This window comes from Pteropus medius, unplaced genomic scaffold, assembly GCF_902729225.1.
Source record: "Pteropus medius unplaced genomic scaffold, Ma_sr-lr_union100, whole genome shotgun sequence".
Taxonomy (NCBI): Eukaryota; Metazoa; Chordata; class Mammalia; order Chiroptera; family Pteropodidae; genus Pteropus; species Pteropus medius.
This window is the reverse complement of record NW_024340847.1, coordinates 1,636,935-1,650,955: the sequence shown is the minus strand read 5'-3', so window position 1 is coordinate 1,650,955 and position 14,021 is coordinate 1,636,935. Positions and strand designations below refer to the sequence as shown.

The 14,021-nt window shown below is 46.1% G+C and overlaps 1 long non-coding RNA gene across 2 annotated transcripts; it reads right to left on the bottom strand.

The window, feature by feature from the left end:
• Positions 1-3,776: 3,776 nt before the first annotated feature.
• On the bottom strand, positions 3,777-12,929 carry LOC120582136 (uncharacterized). Of its 2 annotated transcripts, XR_005647474.1 has the most exons (5): positions 12,594-12,929; positions 11,796-11,982; positions 9,956-10,052; positions 7,937-8,138; positions 3,777-6,045 (listed from the first exon to the last, which is right to left on the bottom strand). It is a non-coding gene; the product is annotated as an uncharacterized LOC120582136 (long non-coding RNA). The 2 variants fall into 2 exon arrangements; XR_005647473.1 differs by having other exon boundaries at positions 11,796-12,929.
• Between the last annotated feature and the right edge of the window lie 1,092 nt (positions 12,930-14,021).

The window sequence follows — 14,021 nt, the reverse complement described above, 5'->3', positions numbered from 1 at the left end:
CTGAATTGCCTTCTCCAGGTCAGAGACAGACTGAGGTGGTATCGGTCACCCACTCATCCGGGCCCCGGGTTTACTCGGGTCTGAATGGCACCTCCCAAGTGTTCAGAAACCGAGGGTCCCCACAGTGTGGCCCCCTGAACCCCGACTCGCCCTGCCGCCTCCGGGCAGAGCTGGAGCAGGAGGCGCTGTCACGCTCCCGCCTGTGGCCTTGCTGGGCCGATGCGGAGACAGAATCGAGTTGTCTGAGTGGGTCCGGGCGGAGGCGGCGGAGCCCGCAGGCGCCCTGCAGACCCCCGCGGCACACGCGCCGGGCTCGCCCCGCAGACGACGCCCCAGCTGGGCCGGGAACCTCCATTCCCGCCCGGAGGAGGGTCTCTCCCTGTGCCGGGCTGTCAGAGGCCACGAGGACCGGAACGCGGCCGGTCCCTGACACGCAGCCACACGTGCCAGAGCCGCCATCTCCCCCACGCGGCCTGGACACTCCCGGCCCCACGAGAACCGAAGTTAGCCAATAAAAATCAACGGCCGTCCACGCGTCTGGAAATTAACGTGGATGGAGTATTTTTACAATCCGAGTTTGTGTTTAGCTTGAAACTCGAGTAACGCCCATGCCCCCCGCCCCCCACGCCCCGATGGCGAGTCCCGAACGCTGTGGCTGCAGGCGGTGGCCCCACGCCCGGGCCCTCCGGGGCCGAGGGCCGCAGTCCACCCAGGCGCGGATGGCGGAGGACCGCTCATCCTCAGCATCCCGCCCCGGGCAGGTGCCCCGTTCTTCTGAGCTTCTCAGAACCGACACCGAGACTCCCTCCCTGACTCCCACGCCCCGCCGCTGGCCGGAGGATGCGGCCACCAAGTCCGATCCTCCCCTCGGCCATGTTCACGTCAGTGTCTCCTCACTGCCACCGGCCGGGGCTCCTCTGTCTCTGCGGATCTCTTGGTGGCGGGAGGGGTCAGCGGGGGAGCGGTGAGGGCGGCACCCCAGTCCCTCCTCGTCCCACACTAGGGGGGCTCCAGCTTGGGCGCTGAAGATCTCGGCGGAGTCTCTCTCTCTCCATGTCCCTCCCACAGCCAGTGTGCACTGGGCAGGGCCGCCGCCCCCATTCGGAATGTGGAAAGGGCTCGGTCACCTCCGCCTTCGTCACGTCGTCCTACTCAGCACCCACCGCGGGGCCTCACAAGGCTGGGGGATCCCAACGCTCAAATCACAGAGGACAGACGGAGGGGAGGCTGTCACCACGCCCCTGCCGGGGGGGGCTTCATCCAAGCCTAACAGGTGTTTGCTCCTCTGGGACGCGACGTGGACGGCCGGGGCCCACGGGCACGGGCTGCTCAGAGCAAAGGTGCAGGACGACGCAGGAACCCCCAGTGCCACAGACAAAGGGGCCGCCAACCTGGGCCCGCAGCCCCCGCCTGCCTGCCTGCCCCTCGGTGCCAGCTGGAGCCATAGGAGTGTGTCATGTGACTGCCGGCCCCACGAGAAGACTGGGGCATCCCTGGTCCCACCGCTTCCTGCCCTGAGCGACGGCTGACTGTGTGGTGACTTAGCACAGCTGGCGCCTGAGAAAACTTCTTGGGAACACGTCACAGGAACTAGAGAAACCGAGGCTGTGCTGGATTTGAGACGTGGTCATCAAGCAGAAGGAAACGCATTTCTTAAAAAAATCTACATAAAAGAATATATATATGTATATTCTTTTCTTAAGATTTAGTGTGTCACACCCATGGATATGGAAAACCAGCAGCTTCTCTTCAGCTTAATTTAAGGGTGTTTGTTGTGACACGAAGCTGCTCCAGATGGCTCTACCTCTCTGCAGAAGGACCCTCCCGCAGCGCTGGAGGGCGGACACGGAGTCGCCACACACCTGCCCGCACACGGGTCTCAGCCCGGCCACGGCCGACCCAGGCCCACCGGGCCTTCCTCTTCACCTCCGTCCAGGTTTCAGCCTCCACAGAGTAAACACGTGTAGCTAATTCAGAACATCCTCCGGTCACCATTTGGGGGTATTGCTTAAAAAAAGGAAAAAGAAAGAAAAACACCACTCAAGTGACCCTTTCATCTTAGGCCATTAATATTTAATCACCACTTTGATTACATATAAAGGCAGTTCAAGGGTATATTTTCACCTAAAGCTCTAATAATTTAATAACGCTGATCGAACCTGCATTTGTATTAGATTTCCCTCGGTTTTAATACCACGTTGCTTTAAATAGAGTCCATTTTTAATGAGGACCAAATAGTCTGTTTTTCAGTTCTCTGCTTCCTTCTCAAACCACAGGGCATGAAGGTGTTGCAACCAGCGCTCTTTGATGAAGAACAGCGCAGCCATAAAGATCATTTCTGTCAGACAATGAAAATCACCCGATCGAAATCTTCTCTCTCTTTCTGTTGACAATGGTGTCACCTCAAGGATTATCGTCACCCTTTATCGCCCGATATCAGGGAATATGTTGTAGGGACATTCACACCTGTTCAGAAAGCACCTTGGAGGCAAACCCTTCGCAGGAAATGTCAGGGGTACATTCAAACCCATCAGGTGCCAGCCTCCCCGTTCATAAAGTTTGAAATTGGTGTGAATATTTTAACTCATCCCTTACAGGATCTTCCAACAAGTCCCAGCCAGGCTTAATGAGCCGACCTTGGCATCCAGCGTTGCATTTTGTCCTGTGTGTCGCCTGGAAATTCGTTTATTAACATTCAGGAGGTGGAAGTTGGTAGAATCTTCATCAGCTCCGAGGGAAGGCATGTCGCCTCGGACTTGCTTCAGACACCAAGTGAGCCCACAGTCTAGGGACTTCCCCCGACACTATGGAGTGATGGGACACGACATTCTCCGTCCCATTTAATGGCATGCCTCATTATTACTGGGCTTTTACTTGGTGCTATTATGTTTTGGGGGACATCATTTTGACCCACGGTCTCTTGAAATCTGTGTTCCACAATAATGAACCACATTATAATGATATTCTAATACCTTTTCGGTGTAACCTCGTGGCGTTTTATTAGTTGATCTTTTATCTATTTAGGTGCTTGCTCTGAAAACAAATCATCTGAGGAATTGAAGAAACTTATAAAGCCACGTTATAGGTAGAAAATAATAAAAACACACTCGTATCTCACAAGCATCTTATCGTGATGATTTAATATCGTTAATTGCATTCTGGCATAAAGCTGAGCCATATGCCATTGAGTAGATGTCAAGATTTAAGATTAGCTCACAGATTTGTATGCAATTTTAAAACAGACCACAAAATCACATCAAAGAACAGCTTTTTCTCGTATTCCATTACCATCTGAATTTTGAGGTTGATAGAGAATGTAAATTTTTTATTTAGATAAAGCTATTACGTACATGAATAAATATCAACCTAAGCAGAGAAACAGGTATAAAAAAATATAACCAGCGATTGACTCTATTTTTTTAGGGCTCATCTTAGTAAATAAAGTATTGATCTCTCCCGTTTGGGACTTCGGCTCAATTCTACTCTGCAATCCTCAGTGACACGGATTCATCGGTCTTGGCTTATTCTTAGCAAATAGTAATCCACATAACAAATATAAACTGTTCATCTCAGCCAATTTGGTCTTTTCTTTATGAGAACAGGTTCACGGGAGTCTTCCATAGAGACCCAAAGAAACCATCTCATAAAAGTACGATTCGAAGCCATCTACCCCAAACATGTCCTCTCTCCTCATTATTTTAATAAGCAACCCCCGCCCACCTCTGCTCCCAGGATTTTTTTTTTTTACTTTGACTCCGAGAAACTTTTCTGTCGCATCCTATGTGTTGTTGTTTGTTTTGTTTTGTCTTCCCTGGCGTTTTGATTTCGTTTCGTTTTGGGTCAATAAATGCCATTAAAAAGGCAGGAACGTGGTTAGGAGGGATGCTAAAGCAAACAGCTACTCTATCTTATTATCGTTCATTAATAAAAGCAGCACAATCTAACCGTGACCCAGAGAGAAACTTAAGAATCATTGCAGCCTTAAGAAACACCGTAGTTTCTGTCTATCATTCAAGTGTAGTTTTAATCAGTAACTTAGTAAACTACAAATATATACATGAGTTTACTAAGTTTGATCTGGAAAGAAAAAAATATATTAGTCCTCGGATGTCTAATATCTTGTAAGAAACAAGACCGTTTTTATCGAGAAATAAAAAACTGAAAAGACATATTTAGCAAAACCTTAGATATTCGCTATCAGAGGCAAGATGCACAGTTCTCTCCAGTCAAAGCAGAAGCGCCAGCATCCAGGAGAAACACCCATCGTGGGAAGAAGGTTCACCTCTCCACAAACACTTAGGTTGTAAACAGGAGCCCAGATTCTCTTGAATTCTATGGGTGCTGTCTACATCTGAGAATTGGTAACAATTGCCAGTGAGAGTATAAAACTGCGATTGATACTTTTGCAATTACAAATGTTACAGTTTTAGGGGATACTTTGGATACTTTGTGCCAGTGTCTGTCCACGTTCCCCAGAAGGAACGATGTTTCTTTTTTGTGCATTTAACAAGAAAGCCTAAGTTAGAAAAATGTTTATGAAGTGCTAAATTAATCTTAAACAGATAAGTTTACATAAAAATATAGAGACTATGTTGCAAATAACGATTTTACTACCCTCCTGAAAAATGGTCCTAAGTATCCTTAAATCCTATCTCCGTTTTCTATCAGCTGCTATGCAGGTTCATTGGGTTACGATGTGGTTACGATGTGTACAGGCTCCATAGTACTTGACCAGCTACAGACAAACCAAACAGCACCACCTCTTCAGTGTTCCCAAATAAATAAGAGACATTAACATAAAAATCTGACATTTGGTAAGAGTTGTCGGGGGGAGCGGGGAGAGAGGAAAATGGAAATGGTAAACATTCCTAAATTTAAGAATTGTTTCATCTCAAAGAGTCAGTTGACTGATTTAAATAGTGTGCTTTCTGGGCAATTATGGAACACATGGCAGATAGTTTTTGCTTCTTTAGGACAGAATTTTTATCGTCTTACTCAGTAAATTCTCACGGACAAGAATGAGAATTTCTTTTTTTAAGCAAGTGTAGAATATGCCTTGACGTTTCAAATAATTAAAGTCAGATTCCACTGAATGTAAATTTAATAGAGACAATAAAATGTCTGAAAATGAGATGATTGCTACACTCCGGTATAAGAGTGATCGGGAGGAAATGTCCCAAAAAGTCCCACCTCCCCATCCATCTCCACACCTACAAAAACACACATAGGAGAATGATATGTTCGTTAGTAGTAAAATCTGCAGTCAGTGTTAGCTGAAAGTCTTTCGAAAACAAGAATACAACAGGAGAATTTGTAGCAAAACAAAACATGGTCATTAGTGTCATCTTTTAAGAATACATGGTGTAATAATAAACCAACTTTCTAAATCATTCAAATTCAGAATGTATGGGTAAGAAAAGCCAACACGGTCAACGTTCACCATAAAATTATTCATTATTTTTTATGCGTTCAATTACATTTTAGAGGTTAAAAAGTTTTTAAACTCTTTAGGAATTTAAATGTCATTCCTGATATAAAATGAGTTGGCTTCTTTCATCAAGAGCTGTGTGTAATCCAGAAGACAATCTGGAATTTGTGGTAATATATTTTCTTAATTTTGTGATCAATCCAGTATTTAAGAAATCAAGTCAAGTTCTTTTCAGATAGAACACTATGCTCGCATGTGTGTGTGAAGTGTACAGTACACATTATTAAATTCTGATCTCATTTATGAGATGGCTCTACTTTTTTCCTGCTTTATCGCCAAGCCTGTCTGCGTCATAACCCACAAAGGTAATTTGTTTTATGCCCCAAGTTTCACCTACAGAAAGAATCGGAGTTTGTGATGATGCCAACAAACAGACTTTCGACAAAATATCATATGTGAGACTACACGGCACAAACAAGAGATATAGAATTTCTCCTCATGAAGAAACGGGAAGACGTAAGTGCAGGCATTGACCTTGGGCTGTGACCTGACGCCTCTCTAAGCAGCCGCATCGTCGTTCCTGAGTTCAGCACCATTAGCAGAAATCTCACACAGACCTGAGGGAAACAGAGCATCACGACTGCATTTAAAACCAGCCCACGAGTCACTGACATTCTGCAAAAAACACATTCTTGTGGAAGCACATTTAAAAATTTTCTTTTATTGTAGAAAAACTTAAATATACGCAAAAGTAGAAGAAGGGGTATAATTCATTCCCCAACACCCCAAACCCAGCCTCAACACTGGCCAATGCTCAGTTAGTCTCATCCCATCCGCTAGTATTTTAAAACAAGCCCAGGGCTGTATCATTCGCCCATGGCCACGGGAGTCTTGAAGGAACACTTGACGCAGGGGCACCGTGAACTTGGCATTTAATTCAAGGAGCAGAGATGCTCAGATGCACGCTCCTCTTCCAACTGTTAGCAATGGATGCCAACTCCCTTTAGAAAGGCTACGGATTGTTTTAGCTACATAATTTATTTAAAATAGGAAATACGGTGGCCTTAGAAAGCCATTGTTTTGTATATTAGACTCTAACACCCCCATCGGCGTGTTGAGAAGTCTATATAAAAACGTGAAAATGCTTTTACTTAAGTGTGGGCTAAACATTTCCAGATACTTGATACCTTTGTCCGTACGTTGCATTTAACATGATGATACGACACATTCATCAGGCTGATATTTTAAAAGGTTAAGATCTGATACCGAAGCCAAAGTGGTATGTACACGGAATATATTTATGTGTATCTATGTACACCTTCACACGCGCTGTCTGACGGCTACCCCCACAAACCTAAGAGTCTCCATCCATTCATAATCTGGACCAATATGTTCTCTGCATTGAGTGGAATATAGTCACGACCTTATATGTCATTAGGATTTTAAAACATTTTGACTTCAACACATTAAAATGACAACCCAGAGAAGGCTGGGTTATGTGCCACAAAATAGTCTACCAGGAAAATCCAATGAACTCACTTTTATTTTTCGCCTGGGAAAAAAGGGGGTCGTGCCAGGGACAGCTCCTTCCCCCTGTGACCCGTCTCACCTCAAGGATAGACTCGATGACTTTTATTCTACCCGGTGACTAAAATGACAGTGTCCCTCACAGATCCAGCTGCAGTCCTCCAGCCTTCCATTGAGAATTTTTTGTCTCATCGGAAAGATGACACACAACGTTCATGAAAATCTCACCGATGCGTTATTTTTAAATCCAAACACAGTCATCTTAAATTTAACATAAGAGATGTTTTCGCTATGACTTCCCACTTGTTCGCTTGTGTGTAAGGGGTTTATCTTGGAATCTCAATGTTTTAAAGAGTCATGTGTGTATTAATTAGCTAGATGAAGGGAAATCCCTTTACAGCGTATATATATCTCTCAAATCACCACGGCGTACACTTTAAATAGCTTTTAACTTTCTGTCAATTATACCTCAACAGGGCTGAAATTCTTTCAAGTCTGTAAACGTGCCCTCCTCTGCTCCCATGTAATTATTTAAAATAAAGTAAAATGATCTCCATTAAATATAAAAAAGCAAAAATGTATATGTACATTCATATATGCATACATAAGGTGTATATAAAATACAGAGACTGATCTTTCAAACAAACCTCTAGTTCTAGAAATATCTAGTTTTTAAAAAATTGTCCATCTCCTTAAAAGCAACATGTGGACCTTTGAACAGCTCTCACAATAGCGTCTCGCCCATGGTGTCCGTGGAGTCCAGTTAACGGTGACCCCAACGCACACACGCACGGTCAGACCTTTAAAACAGCGTTTAAATCGTGGAGAATCAATCACAGTAAAGTTGCTGAACAACAGAACAAGTTAAATCTGGTCTTTACGAAACCTAGCACAGACGCCCACGGCCACAGGACCCTACTTCACTCGTATTTCAGATTACGTCTGAAAGCACGGGACTGTCCTGCCATATGAGAGTCTCACCTTTCACACCGTTATCTGAAACCATCCCAAGATGCTAAAACATCAGACTTTTCCGTTGCCGCACTCAGTAGTTGGAATTTTTCTCATCGTCACGTTGCCATAGCTTTTTCTGCAAATCATTTTTAAGTCTGCAAACACTCCAACTTGTTACGTGATGTTAACTTGCTTCAATAAGAGCTCGATTGGGGATGGGGAGTCTCGTCTGTTCTTAGAATTAATACATATTCTCAGTTTTAAATTTATGAATGGTTCAGAGCATTCCATAAATATGTTTCATAGAGAAACGCAGGGTGACGAAACCCACTCCACTTCACCAGGCGGCAGCCATGGGTCTGCTTTCACCTTGGGGTGGTCGCCTTGTGTCGTCCGAAGTCCCAGGCACCGATATTTCTGTTTATAGTGCAAATACTTAACCAGATTTTTACAACTCAGACGCCATTAAGAACTAATTATCTAATCGCGTTTTATTTTTACTGGTATTATTGCATGTATCTTAGGTTTACGCTTCGCATTTGCATTTTCTTGAGGTTAATGTAAGATTTGATTTCCGATTATACATATGCAGGAGGAATGAAAAGAGATTGTTGATATTACTGAGATTTGGTCAAAGTGGGGCAGTTGGGAACAAAGTTTTTCCCGGAATCTTGCTATTTGGGGCTTTAGAGTTGCTGAAACCTTCTTATGTCCTTCTGCAATGTTTGAACAGGTGTTCTTATAACAAATACCTGCATGTGCCATAGATGACTATGACAAGTTCAAACGCTTCATGAGAAAAAACAGGAAAAAGAATATTTCCACTATCGTTAGCCATATTTTCGCTTATATCATAATGCATACATATATCTCCGAGTCATTTGAAAAACCTCAAAAGTGTCTTCTGTGGGAAATTGTGGTTACGCACTTAGTTATGTGAGTTCCACAAAGTACCATGTTACGTATCCAAAATCAACGGAAAAAGCTCTCAAACTCCTGAACGATCCTGACCGTATCACTGCACTGTTCTCTTCGACTCCCAAGCAAACCGCTTTTAAGCAGAAAACGACCCCGTTATCTACTCGGAGTAAGAAAACTTCCTGCGAATGAGGATTTACAACTTTTTTTGTTTAATAACTTTCACGGACATAAATACTTATCTACAAATGTGCAGTAACTACTATTTTAAGAACTTTGGCAACAAATTTGATACTGTGGATGGCAGTATATTATCCTTTATTATAAGCAATTGCATAAAAGTACTGTCCTGGCTTTAAATCATCGCCTTCATACAAATCATTCGCTTTTCTCAAAGATATCTGAAAAGAATGTACAACTTATACTACTTATTCTTATAAATGGATTAAACATATGTCAAAATTATAGATATATGTGTAACCCAACGGATGGGAAGGCCAATGTTGGCAAGGTGTTTCGACTTTGTATACAGTAAGTAAAGTTCTGGTGATTTTTTTTAGCTTCTGAGTGTGTATGTTTGTGTGTGTGCGTGTGTGTGTGTGTGTTTAAGAATATGAGTCAAGTATTATTTTCCACCTCTGCCAGAAAAGAAAAAACAACTTTAAGAAGTAGATATTCAGGGAGGGGAACTTGAAAAAAAAAATCCAGCACCCTTCCCACATAAACAAACAAACAAAAACATTTAAAATGTCTTACTGAGTAAAGACCCCACCTTCTGTCGGTGAAGGTACTAGGCAAGTCACAGAGATTTGTTCCTGGTCCAGGATGGAGATTTTAAACCTCTAAAAGTTTAAAATGGGAAAGAGCTCTGGGTTCATCCGATTCTGACTGAGCATGTGCTTCTAAACAATTGGACACAATTGGAAATCGAGTACTTTCGAATTCACTTAAAATGCAGAGGAGAGGAAGTGTGGTCGTGTTTATTTGTTTTCTCTCATAGGGTGTCCTTTCTGATTCAGTGGAGAAGTCGGTGGCAGGGAGACAGAGAGGCTCGGTTTGGAAAAAGGATGCTGCGATGCTAAGCGGGAGGGGGGAGGGAGCAGGCGCGTGTTACATCAGACACAGTACCTGAGTTTTCATTGCACAGCTTGTCAGCAAGGTAGCGTGTCTCCTGGGCGATAAGTGTGAGCATTTCACCTTCATACTGTTCTATTATGGTCTCACACTGCAGAGAGATAATAACAACATATGTGGACAGATATGCACTCACAGGCCATCTTATCAAAATTTTATTAGCTAAAAATATAAAATCATGTGAGCGAGGCGGGCCATTTTTATTAGCTCTTTTGGTTCAAGATATCAACGCGTTAGGTTCCCCCTGCGCCTAGCATGTTAATTGCATCATTTTCCTGGGAGTTAATTCACTGATTCGTCGGATTGGAAGCTGAGAGCGAGGAGGAAGAAACAGGTTCTTCATACCTGTTTCTCTTCCTTAAATTGGAATCAAAACATAGGAAGAAATGGGTTTCCTATTTATGAAGCTGCAAAGTCTTAGTTTTCTGTTTTCCTTTGTGTGTTTTTAGAACACTTTTTAAAGAACCGAGCTCCTTAAAACAGTTCGACCGGCTCCCTTCATATTAACATAATAATCCATTTTGCGGTTTTAAACCAGGTCCGAAGTGTGAAAACAATCAAGCTTTCTCAGCAATCAAAATGCAGCATCCTTAATTTCGCTGTGGATAACACGCCTGACAGCTATCGAGGGGATTTTGTTTTCATATTATTTAGAGACCCAGCCATACTTTCACTCCCCACCCCCACCCGAAACCTGACTTTTCAGAGAAGAGGGGGCTCAAATTTGCCCGTGCACTTGAAAATCTTAAAATCTAACCGGAGTCGGTGTCTGCATCAGAGAAGCACAAGGTTACAGTTTGGGGAGCTGCCCTGGGTCACTCAGCAGAGGCTTGTAAATCACCTTCCGAGTTCATCAAGCGGGACTCTAACACATTTGTAATAGCATTTAAAATTTTTAGATGCCACTCTAATATTTTTCTTTGGAACCTGGGAGATACAAGCACACTCACTCGTCGCAATTCTTATCCCACAGTCCTCTTCACTCTGAATTATTGCCTTTACTTTTTAATGAAAACGAAAGTCTTCAGAAGTCAGCTGAAGCCCCCATGGCGGGGTGTCAGCATGCCTGAAATTTTGGCCAATGCGTGAACGTAATACACTTTTTAAGCAAGCTTTCCCGTCACTTTGACTCAACAGCGTTGAGTAAAGTGAAATGTATCGCGATATATTTTGCCAGGCACCTTCTAGCGAGCCACAGGCCAGCGTCTATGTAAAATAAACACCACATTGGGAGGAAATTTGTCATTAAGCCAACCGCCATACCTAAGCCTTTGTTCAACTTAGTTTGTGCTAAAATACTTGAATTAACTCGGGGGAAAAAAATTCTCTCTTCTGTGAAGCCTTGGGGGCGGGGAGGGGGCTGATGCGTGGCACTCTCCCGCCACGATTGGGCTGTAAATATTTGAAAGCGACGTTCATTTTAATTTAGATTTTAACCCAGGAACCACAGCCCTTGACTCCCTACGTGGGGTGGGGGGGAACTCTGAGGGACCTGCCTGGCTCGGGGACCCCTCCCGAGTTCCCACAGGAGCAAAGCGACGTGCAAACTCTTTCCTAAAGTCACCGGGGTTCATAAGGGCACTTTCTAGAAAATATCTCTTAACTCTCTCCACCGAGACAAAATCTCACAGCCCCATGGGTGTCTCAAAAGGCAAAATGCACGGTCACCACTGGGAAAGCGGCAGGACGACAAAGCAAACAGGCGACATTTGAAGGTCCAACGTCCTGACACTCGATCACCACCGACACAGATGGCAAAAAGGGGGAAAAAGGTGGGGGGGGGCGCCAGAAGCGAACCCACCGAGCGCGGCGCGCGTCCGCGGGGGGAGCTTACCGCGAATTTCAAGGGTCTGGACGCGTCAGAATTTTACAAAAAGAATTTTTCAAATTCTTCGTCGTGGCGGCCCCTTCCCTGGGCGCCCGTCTCCGGAACGGTTCCGCCTTGGCTTGTGGTCACTCATCCGCTCACACGCTTCATCCAGGAGGTCGCTTAGCAAAGCCTCGGACTGGGCTGAGGGGATCTGTCGAGAAAAACCCGCCGAGGGAACTTGTCTTAATGTTAATATGACTTAAAAGACGATCTGGCGAATGCGTGGGAACCACGCCGCCCCCGCCGCGAACGTGCGTGCGCCCCTTTCCCGACAGCCGACGTGGTCCGGTTACTCCCTCCACGAGCCAAGACGGCGGCCTAAACTCCGGTTTGCAAACAGCGCATATGTGGGAAAGTGGACAGAAAAAGGCACATGCGAACTAGAAACTGCACTTACACCGATCATATAAAAGACACTGAACGTGCGGAATGAGCATGAAGCGCGGAAAATGGCTGTTAGCTATGTACCCGCCGGAGATGGAGGCGGAGACGAGACAGAGGCAGAGACGGGGACAGACAGGGATGCAGGACGCAGAGATGGAGATTGGGATGCAGGAGAAGGCGCGCAGAGACAGGACAGGGAGAGAAGACGGGGAGACAGACGAGCAGGAGAGAGACAGCCCGCTCTCGGTGGTTCCAGAACTCTCCTCGGCCCAGGACAACTTAGGCAAAGCCACAAGTTTGCCCTCCTCCGCCGCCGCTCCTCCCTGCACCGCCGAACGCCCCCGGGTGGAGAGGGAGCGGGGCAGGGGGACAGCTTACGGGCCGCCCTGACGCCGGTGCGGCCGCGCGGTCCCTCCAGAATCCGGCGAGGATTCAGAGGTCCCCTCGGCCACCCCCTCCGCCCCGCGCGGGGGTCAAAGAGCACCCCTCGCCCTTGGTAACGGAGACAAAAAACTTGGGGGCTGTCTAGACAGGTCAAGGTGCCTGAGGCTGCGTCCCCGCGGCTCCTTCCGGAAGAGGGCGGGGACCCGCCAAGGGCGCCCGGACGCGCCGCGGGGCCGGCCTCCTGCGCGGGCTCCTTCCCTCTCCACCCTCCGCTGATCAAAGTCGGAAGTTTGCATGACAACCATGGTGAAAGGGGCCGAATCACAAATGATCTCGATTTCTGCGATGTCGCTCTATCCAGCCTCCATTGTCCCCTTTCAGACGCAGTGTGAACCCTTCCGGTGCCAGCGACCGCGCGCCATTCACTCGCGCGCTCCGGGCGCACAAAGGGTCTCCCCGCCTCCCCGCCATCTGGCCGCGCGTCGCACGGCGGGGCCGGGACGCGGCCCAGCGGCGGCGGCCGGCGCCTCGGCGCGTTGCTGTCCTTCCAGCTGCAGTGCGCGCCACGCCAGCGTCACCGCCGTCGGCCCCCCGGCTCAGTGAGGAATCAACTTTGTAAAAAAAAAAAAAAAAATGTTTAAAGAAACACGGGAAGAGGAGAGCAGAAGCAAACCAGCTCCCATCAACTTTCGAAGGGCTCCCTGGCGTGCGTGCGCGCCGCACGGTACCTCACCCCGGCCCCGACTCGAAAGGAGCCGGGTTTTCCAGCCGCTTTCGAGGCCCGTGCATTCCGCAGTTAAGAGTGGAATAGAGCGCCACACTCATTTATTCACTAAAACGTCAAGTTTTTAAAAAACTCATTGGTGTTTTAATATTTTAAATGTCTTAAGTCAAAAGGCCCTAGAGTAAGTGGTTTACAGCGCACGTTGCAAACGCAAGTTGCATTTTATTGACACCTTTAATGATGCCACTCGGGCGTTGCAAGTTGTTAAAAAAAGGTATGTGGATCGGTTAACAAACAAACTGAACATCTGTTTTATTAACTTACAGAAACTAGGGGTTAAATACGTACCGGACCTGGAAAGTTACAAAGCACAGAGGTAAATTCTCAAATTACAATGAATCGAGCAGGTCGTTAGCAGAATGATTATGTTTTTTTCCTGTCATGCATGTGCTTTAAGCCGATTTCCTTATGTGGTACATATGAAATATATTCATAGTACTTTCTGGATGTCAACAAAGCAGCAATCTACTTCAAAGTGAACAGAAGACTCTTTCAATTAAAAAAAAAAATCTAACAGTAATCAAGAATCCATTCTCTCTCCCCTCGTCCCCCACAGGAAAGTAAATACTGGCGGGAGGTGGGGGGCGTGATGTCAGGGGAGGGGAGGGCGAGGGCCTGCCCGTGGGAAAGCACTGAAG